The sequence below is a fragment of the Nannobrachium achirus genome, assembly GCF_963921795.1.
Source record: "Nannobrachium achirus genome assembly, chromosome: 23".
Lineage (NCBI taxonomy): Eukaryota > Metazoa > Chordata > Actinopteri > Myctophiformes > Myctophidae > Nannobrachium > Nannobrachium achirus.
Window position 1 is genome coordinate 9179167 of NC_137830.1, and position 10494 is coordinate 9189660.

Genomic DNA, 10494 nt, shown 5'->3' on the forward strand with positions numbered 1-10494 from the left:
CACTGTTGAGTGATTTCCCAAGAGTGCTTCCAACCTCCAAATGTAGTTGTGTTCAACGGCCCAATTCCAATGGCAGCCCTGCACCCTCACTGACTTAAGTGACGTAAATGGTGCATTTATATAGCGCCTTTATCCAAGGCACAGAGATTGTGCATTACATTCACCCATTCACACACACATTCATACAATGGCGAAGGAAACCATGCAAGGCACCAACCTGCTCACCGGGAGAAACTAGGGGTTCAGAGTCTTGCTCAAGGACTCTTCCACACTAACTCTGGGGGAGCCCGGGATCGAACTGGGAACCCTTCGGAACCCTCTGTGTTCTAAGACTGCAACTCTACCCCTGAGCCACTGAGCCACTGCTGCCCCCTGCTGACGTCAGCTGGTAAGTGCTTGAGGGTTCAGGCTGCAAGGACTCCAAATGGTAGAAAAGGAATGGAACAACACTTTAGATGAGTGTTTCACACTTTACATCACATTTAAAACTCTTTACTGTCCTTATTTACAGTCATTGCTTTAAAGGCTGTGATTGTTTTGATTGTATATTATATTTACATATAATATTTATGTTAATCTGTTCGTTTTAATTTCTGTTTATTGTAACAGTTCTCACATTGTTTTAGTCTCCGCGGTTACCACCTGTAAATAATTAAAATAAAATATATCATATGTCATATTGCAACAATGCTATGGCTGCCGTGGGAGTGTGGGATATCCCCATCTGTCCATATTTGGTCATTTGCGTCATATGGAATCCCCTGCAGTCCCGGCAGGAACAATGGGTTGGCAGGAGTCTGCTACAAAGGCAGAGTGCAGTAACTACGTTTTCAAATTTCACCAAAAAATGGGTTTAAAAGTGTTACAGCTTATCAGCCAAATGAGATAAACATATAAAAGTGATATTACACTAATTGTACATCTGTTCTTGAGGTAATTGTTCATCCCCCAATATCAAGAAGGCTAATTTGACCGTTGGGCAACACAAATAAGTCGGTGTGTCCCAAAACGTAGTTACTGCACTCTGCCTTTGTAGGGCAATAGAGAACGTTCGTATAGAAACGTTTTTGCCGATTATACGTTAATTCAGGGGTTTTCAAAGTGGGTGACGGGGCACCCTGGGGTGCCGCGATGGCAGTCCAGGGGTGCCGCGAGATAATTTGATAATATTTGGAATTAATTTGGACACGTCTTGAAAAAATATTTAGTATAATTTTAAACTTGCAAAGTACAAAGTTATTTTCAGTCAGTTCTAACCAAAATGGCTGTTATCTCAACGTTTTCCTCGCAACATAATCACTAAAATATCATTACTGTCAGGCAGAAACCTCTGTCGCACAAAACTAGTGATTGCTTGTAGATCTGCTGTTTTCACTAGTTTAGTACATTTTATAGATGATAAATACAAAACTAACGGTTTTGGACATACAAGGTTTCCACCCGACAACGACGATATGCTATAAATATAAGGTGTTGGGAGTGAAAATTATAATGTAGGGGTGCCTCGGATTAAAAAAAATATTTATGGGGTGCCCTGAGAAGTTTGGGAACCCCTGCGTTAATATACGAACGTTTTCATTTAGCGCAATTTAGTGACGAGACAACGTTTACATGTGGCGACTGAGTTGATACAGTACATACATTCATCTCAAAATGTGCGCAAACATTTGAAAAGCAAACATCTTAATCTTAACGTAAGTTTGCTTTTCTCACAGCTGTCAGTAGACAGGACAGCAGCAGCAACACCAAACAGCAGGGGCGTCACAAGGGGGGGGGGGGAGTGGGACTGAGTTACTAGGGCCCAAGGTGGAGGAGGGGCCTTAATTATTTTATACTTTAGCTCTTGAGAAATAGCATATATAGAAGCTCACAGCACGGCAACGAGTGCCAGGCTGCGAGCTTGCAGATCTGAATTTTTTTGAAAAGTCGTGAAAATGTGTGCAAATCTTTGAATAGAGGCTATGTATTTTTTAAGCGGAGGGGGGTTCCTGGAACTAAATATTTTGAGATGGGGGTCCGTGGCCAAATACATATCATTTTGGGGGTCCTTCACATGAAAAGGTTTGAGCACCACTGACATGTTTTTCAAAAAACCTTAGTATTTGAAATATTCAAAGACACATTTTCACGATATACAAACTGCGCTGTGAGCTTGTATATCTACAATTTTTCAAGTGTTAAAGCACACAATAATGCATTCCCAGTCTAAATGGGTTAAACCCCCTCCCCTATGAAGAACATTCATGGGGGGCCTGCAGTGAATCCTCGTACCCAGGGCCCAGAATTTGGTGTGACACCCCTGCCAAACAGTGAGGTGGGAGCAGTTGCACAATCTATGTAAAGTGCCTTGGATGAAGGCGCTATACAAATGCACCATTTATAATATAAAACACTTCTATTGTGTGGCAACACCAGGGAGCTAAACACCCCCGATACTGTACTGCATCCCGGTACACCAGGGGTAACGGAGTACATCAATGGGTTGTAATAGACTTTTATAAAACTGTTAATGTATGTGCAATGTGTATCTGTCACCTTTACCTCGGTAAGTTAAAGTTACTTGACACAAAAAGACTGACTCAACAACAGCTGTCTATCCGGACAGTTGCTCCATGCTTACTCCGACGTCATCAGTGCATATATGGAAGACTTCTGTAAGAATAGACCTGCATGTCCTTCACCTATTCTTGTCACACTGTCTTGTATAAATAAGACACTGCCCAGAGAACGGGAGCGACACTAGCATGCGTGTTGTCTCAGAGCTCTTGATTTTGGTGTTAAATAAATATATTGTATTCATTGTCACTCTACCTTGTGGAAATTACATTTCTATATACTATATACAATCTGAAAATGTACATAACAGGGTATATGCTTCAGTGCCTAGGCCAGACTTGTTTTCCTTTTTTCCACCAACCTTCACTAGGCTGCACTAGGCATGGGGCTGGATGGATTGAAGTGTTGTTCATTCTCCATTTTAACCACATGATGGCGACACATAACCTTTATTGTTGGCATGTCGACTGCCAACAATGTATTGGCCTCAGCCTGACATATTGGGGCATTCTGTGTGTTTATTATCAAGTTTCGTAATCCTGTTTCGTTGCTCACAAACCTCTACACCGCAAAGTAGACAACGCAGCACGCAATTTACCAAGAAAATCCTTGTTCAAATTGAAAAGGCCCATGCTTTTGAACTGGGGCCCTCCCCAACCTGACTAAGAGTTGAGGCATTACATTTTGTATAACAGGAAAATAGTAGATCTACATCACAATTTCTGCTTAAAATATTTGACATTTGGCCAATGCTGTGTCATTTTAGTGGTATTAAAAAGTCCATAAATATAGTCACTTTAGAAATGGGCATATAGGCTACTGTATATACCCTCTACACTTAAACTTCATGTTGGTTTGTTTACTGTTGAGCGAGAACAATGTTGCACATTTTCATCTGGGGACCTCAATAATTTGGGGACGGGGGTCCCGACCCACAGGTTGAAAACCACTGTCCTAGAGTAGCAAGACAGGCTTACATATAGACTAGTGGATCATACTATTCATTTCAGAGGGAAATTAAGCAGCAGCCAGATAGACGAGGTATAGGCTATAGCCTAGCCTACAGTAAATTGCATAACGATGTCAAAGAAGACACAATAGAGAATTAAATTACATTTATAAAAAAAAAAAAATGTTCGTTTTTGGAAACAATCAGCCTTTCCAATTTGGAACAGGCTGCTTATTGTGAAATAATCCCAGGTCCATAGACGCAGTGTTATTACTTATTAGAGCTGCCTGCCTCTGCTACAATCTGTTCCCAGCAGTAGCCTCTGGATTGTTGAATTCATTATGGGTCTGCTGTTCTGATGCAACCAGGAAGCAACGGCCAGGGGCGTCACAAGGGGGGGAAAAGTGGGACTGAGTTAAGCCCTTTGCACACAGGACAGTTGCGTTTTTTTCGTTTGCGGCATGAATAAAACGCATTGGATTTGGTGTGCAAGGCTGTGCGGAATCGGCGCTGCGGATCCAAAAAGGAGTCATAAAAGGAGTGATGAGTTTTTACCGCATGCGACAAGACGCACAAATCGAACTGGGTTCGATCGAGAAAAAAACGCACGGCGGCAGCCACTCGTCGCACGGCTAATTCGGAGCCGGTGTGCATGAGGTCATAGAGAATCATTGTTTTCTTTTCAAAAGATTATATTGTCCGTTTTATCCGTGCGGTTAAACGCGCCTGTGTGCAAAGGGCTTTACTATGGCCCAAGGTGGAGGGTCCTTCGTTATTTTATACTTAATAGCTATTGGAAAAATAGCAGATCTTCAAGCTCACAGCGCGGCACCGAGTGCCGCGCTGCGAGCTTGTATATCTGCTATTTTTTTTAAAAGCGTGAAAATGTGTGCAAAATATTTGGATATATGTATTTTATACGCGAACGTTTGTAACTCAATTGTTGCTTCTGGGGGGGTCCCTGGAAGAACATATTTTGAGATGGGGTTCCGTGGCCAAATACAGATCATTTTGGAGGTCCTTGACATGAAAAAGTTTGAGCATCGCTGAAATAGAAATATAAAAAAGAAACACATAGAAGGATTTAGAAGACATTAATAAATCGTGTCAAAAATATTCAAAGACTTGCACAAATTTTCATGATTTTCCCAAAGCGCCAAAGGTGCCAAAGGTGCCGCGCTGTGAGCTTGTATATCTGCTATTTTTCAATAGTTAAAGCACATGAACATTCATGGGGGGGCCCGCATGTGAATCCTTGTACCCAGGGCCCAGAATTTGGTGCGACACCCCTGGCAACGGCAACACCTCCTCTGAAATGTCTCCCGAGCTCAGAGTGGCTTTTTTTCCTCTCTCTCTCTTTCTCTCTCTTTCTTTTAATGGCTGTTTAAGTGAAGTGCATTACAGCAGGGCCATTAGTGTAGCTTTATAATTGCCTAATCAGAGGTTCAATGGTGTTAGCTTTGACTGAAATATAATAATGTAGCCTATACACATAGGGGTATACTGTACAACTGCCAGCTCAAACCCTGGCGACTGTTTTATATTATTTGTGTTTCTCAAGGCATTTATTTTTCATCGGGATATATTTATACAGTACATTATGTGGGGAGGCTTAAACATACAATATTACCAGGCACGTGCGTGCACACATAGACAGCAAAGGGGGCTTGAGCCCCTGCTCTTCTATCCGTCTATAAAAAAGTCTCCCATCCGTCTCAAAAGTGCCCTCTCCAGACCATGAATGCAGTTTTTACTATGGTGAAAGAAATGCAAATGCCCCCTCTTTCCATGCCATACCTGAAGGCAGCATTCAAGAGAATTGCCTTGTCCAAACTCTCCTGAAGTTGAATGCAGCGTCTTAGGTTGAAATCAAGAAATGTGTAGAAATCGAGCATCAAAAATAGTCGTCCTCCAAGCTCACGTGTCGCAGCGCGACGCGTTGTGTGCTTTTTCCGATGTTTTCACCAAAAGGCCCTTTTAGAAATGTCAGCCCCTTCCCCTCTAACATTCTCTGCACGTCCCTGAACATTACACCAATCTGGTGCTCAAACAACAACAAAGGACTCTTTTCAAGTCCACAAAGGAAACAAACACCTGCTGCTCCTGTGCTGTGTGTGAAGGATGCTGGTTGTTCATTGCTGATAGTGTCTTTTTATGTTGTTTGTTTCAGTAGTTCTTTTCCTCTGTGTCTGTATTGTAACCGCTGTCACCATTCAGCCTGACAGAATATGGTGACATCATCTCCCCCACATGATCAATAAAGGTCTGTCTGTCTGTCTGTCTGTCTGTCTGTCTGTCTGTCTGTCTGTCTGTCTGTCTGTCTGTCTGTCTGTCTGTCTGTCTGTCTGTCTGTCTGTCTGTCTGTGTCTCCTGCAGAAAAGCAATGTCAGTGGAAATATTTTTAAGATGTGAAAATACTTTTGCACGTTTAACCTGTCCCCCCAAACCTCGAACATTCCAGGTAACTATCCTAACGGGAAGACCAGGAACCACCATTGTATATATTTATAGAATATACAACCATTAGAGTAATATATGTTTTAGACAGAGTAAGACCTGTTTTAACTGTAGGAACATACCACCTTAATAAACCTATGAATGTAAAAATAGTACGCAGAAAATAAAATAGAAAAGGGAAAAACTTAAAAAGTGCATTCAATCTCCTCCCCCCAGGGCCTCCCCACCCCCCAAAATAAGACCCACAGAAAACAAACAAGCAATGACAACAACTTGACATGACACACTCTAAAAAAACACAAAACAAAACACTAATACAGATACAGACAGTCCAACCCTAGTGTGTCCCAGGTACCTATGCTCATCCTCCCCCCCTGATGAACTGCAGGCAAACACCACTTACTAACTTCCAGGGTGATTGAGTGGAAGACCTACCGCTCCTAATGCAGAGAGGCTCCCAATATATGTTCATTTAAACTAATAGACTTAAACCTTAAAGCAACATAATTAATTTAATGTAGTTGAATTTAATCCATTCCCTATAGCTTGTGAAAAAAAGAAAAGAAAAAAAAAAGATATTGTGGTCATCAAATTTACTTCATTATATTTAATTGTTGTCACCCCCCTCCCGAAAAGGAAGGAGGGAGGAAAGCAAGCCAAACTAAAGCATCCTCTTAAGCAATAAATAATAAATAAATGTAAAAAATATATCTCGATTAGAAAAAAGAGAGAGAGAGAGAAAAAAAGAAAAATGTGTTGTACATGGCCACTAAGTTTGCTTAGTTTAGTTTAAATTAATGTCCCCCCACCCCCCGTAAATAAAGAGGGGGAAATGGAGATAAGTATAAATTCTAGCCCCTCTTAAGTTTCAGTAAGACATTTTTTTCTCTATTTTTCTTTTTTTCTTTTTTATTTCTCCAGGCAGAGCAATGCCAGAAAAACATGTGTTGTGGCCAAGTTAAGTCATTTTATTTAATTCAAGCTTAAAACTATGTGCTTGTTCCCTCATTAAACAGCGATTGAGAGACATACTGGCACATATCCACCTCCCAACTCTTTTAAGCTGTAGGCCTACTGCCTGGCAGGTGAGTGAAAGACAAACAAACAAAAAAGGTTCTGATTTTGGCGAATACTGCTCCTAAACACACAACACCTGTAAACAGCCTGTCAAAATAGGGAATGGATTTCAATGGGGCAAAGAAAAATAGAAAAGGAAAAACAACAAAGACAGAAAACTATAACAATAACAACTATAACAATAACAACAAAGGCAGAGCATCATTGCTCGCAATTCATGTACTGGATCTTGCAAGCTGAACTCATCCTATTCCACAACATGCCTTATTAGAGGTCAAAGTAAACAACGTATGGGAATAATATAATCCAGTACCAACATAAAATAAAAAGAAAACAAAACGAATGATTAAATCTGAGCTCTGGTCAGAGCCAGACCTAAAAGAGACCAGCTGTAGACTATACTGTAACCAGAGTGCATGTCCTGAAGTGCGCGTTTGTGCGCGCAGACGCACGCCAGTCACTCAGCGTCCGTACGGGGTGTGTGTGTGTGTGTGTGTGTGTGTGTGTGTGTGTGTGTGTGTGTGTGTGTGTGTCTGCACGCGCTTAACATGATCGCATAGTCAACTAGAAGCAGTGCTCTTCCGAGCACAGGTCTCCACCAGGCTGTGCGTCCTGGTGGTGCTACTGTATAAATAATAGGCCAATGTAAAAAGGGTGGCATATGTTCTTCACCTTAGACCTTTCATGGCAATCGGACGCTGCATGCATGATTTGAAGCAATGTGTTCCAAAAATGTGTTTTGCTAAAGTCTACCTGCTGGTGGCGCTATAACAGGCCAATGTGAAAAGGGTAGCATTTGTTCCTTGACATAGTGGGAATATGTGTGGCAAACTTCACGGTAATCGCAAGCTGCGTTGATGATTTGAGGCATTTTGTTCAAAAACGGAGCAATCCTGCAAACTTTGGAAGTTAATAGTCTGATATTTCATATTCCATCCTGATTGGCTAATATTATTAGCCAAACAGGATGGAATATGAAATATCAGACGGATCAGACTTGATCACATGACTATAGAGATACTGTGTACCGATTTGTGTTATTTTTTGAGAAAATCTGAAGGAGTAATATCCAAAAATGTGTTTTACATAAGTCGGCCCAAAGGTGGCGCTATAAAAGGCTGATGTGAAAAATGCAGGGAAAGGGTTTTTCCTTGGCCTCTAGGGAGTGCGCTTACAAAGTTTGAAACTGATTGGTGGAGTTATAGGTAAAACCACAAATCGGCCTGTTATAGCGCCACCATGAGGCTGATTTCAAAAATGTTAAGTGGCATGTCTTCCTCGACCTGGTGGGAACATGTGTGCGCGATTTCATGATAATTGCACTTTGCGTTTGGGATTTGAGGCATTTTGTTCAAAACGGCTCAATCCTACAAACTTTGGAAGCCAATCTTAGCCAATCAGGATGGAATATGCAAAATCGGACAGATCCATGTCGATCACATGACTGTCGAGATACTGTCTACCGATTTGTACGAAATCTGTAAGAGTAGTACACAGAAATGTGTTTTGCAAACATGGGCCACTAGGTGGCACTAGAAAAGGCCCATTTGAAAAATTTAGGGCAGAGGTTCTAGATTGGCATCCAGGGAATGTGTGTGCTCACTTTGGCAGCGTCCGGGCCAACGGCGACTGAGATTAGGTGCACACAAACTGCGAGGACACACGGACGCACGCACGCACGCACGCACGCACGCACGCACGCACGCACGCACGCACGCACGGACACACGGACGGAGGAGGGGGAAAACATACTCTCCCCCATGCCTTTGGCTGGTGGAGACAATGAGCAAGGAAGGATGACATACCTTATGACTTGTGTGAATTGGAGAGTCCGGTTAAGGGGGATGCTGACTGGATATGATGGAACTGGGACCGTTTGTGTAATTCAGACTTCAGACAGAATGCCCATATTCAGATGCAAATTAGGGTCCATTTGCGACCATGTCAAGCGCGCGTGTGTGCATGCGGGAGAAGGGTAAAGCAGTGGTGTCAGTTCAGCAAAAGCTAGGGTAAGGCAAAGATGGGAGTCCTCATGGAAGAGGCATTACATTTTGTATAACACGGTTATATTGTGAAAATAGCAGATCTACATGCTACCAACGCCTCACGCTGCGAGGCGTTGTGAGCATGTAGTTCGTTTTTTACTCAGGTTTCTACACACAGGTTTCTTGGGCTGGATATGGCAGCCTGGAACGGTTGTTCAAGTGCAGCTAAACTTGGCATGTTAGTAAATGTGCCACAATTAACTATAATGCATTGCACCTGTGCAGCTGACCTGCGGAACCTGGGAATATACCATTTTGTCAAGATGGGGAGAAGTGTGGAGAATAGTTAAAGTGACAATTTTTTTAAAGCTATACTGTGTAAGATGCTCAACTAGTGGTCAGTAGCCCTATAGCAAACCGCGGTCGCGTCCGCGTCTTTCGGCCGTTTTTCGTACCTTCACACCCCCGCGTCTGCCTCCACCTCGCCGAGAGCTATCTTTAGAGGGGTCCCTGGTTCCTGTGCGTTCAGGCATTCCGGAGAAACGGACTCCTTCACCCTGCCTTGTAGGCGAGATTACCTTTTGAGTATTAGAGACACACGGGCGACTACAAATATGGCCGCCATAGCGACCCCACTTCAAGATGCGCTGTGATTGGCCGGCAGTGTATAACCCTCGCTGTGATTGGCCGGTAGTGTGATGACGTAATTTTGCCGGGAAATCCCGCCCCTGTCACGGCTAAGTAGAAAACATATAAAGAGAAGGCTTCAGAAGCTGAAAATAACGGAGTGGGGGTTCTAAAACTTTAGCGATTTAACAGTTAGGACAATTTTAAGATTTGTTTTATAAAAAAAGTTACATGGTATAACTTTAAATTTAGCATTTGTAGTTATTTTACTGTAATTTAACAACATAATAACCAATAACCAAGTGTCACTCAGTTTTTCCAGTAAAAGAGTGCGGAGTTTCTCCAAGTCTCCAAGTATTGCGGCCCGGCCCCGCACCAACCCCAGTCATGTCGCCTACAAACACAGGTAGCCTACAGAGGTAGCCTACACAGGTAGCCTACACAGGTAGCCTACACAGGTAGCCTACAGAGGTAGCCTACACAGGTAGCCTACAGAGTCACAAACTTAGAGCTGTTATGCCCTTTTCTATAAAGCCCAGACGTTGTGTATTTCTTTTTGTTGTAAATTGACGTTGCAGTCTTTGCCCAAGTATGCCCTGGTTAGTCCATTTAATATTAAAATTGAAATAAAACTCGGGAGCGTCTCGTGCTGCGTCCGCACTCACATGCTGAACCCATTGCACTTTCGCCCGGGACCCAGACACATTTTGAGCTTGTAGATCTGCTATTTTTGAATTGGAATCCTGGACTTTTTGTTGTTGTTATTTTTACATATGAATCCTGAAAATTAGCATTTCTATTTAATTTCAAGTGCATTTATATGTTTTTAACTTAATGAACTTA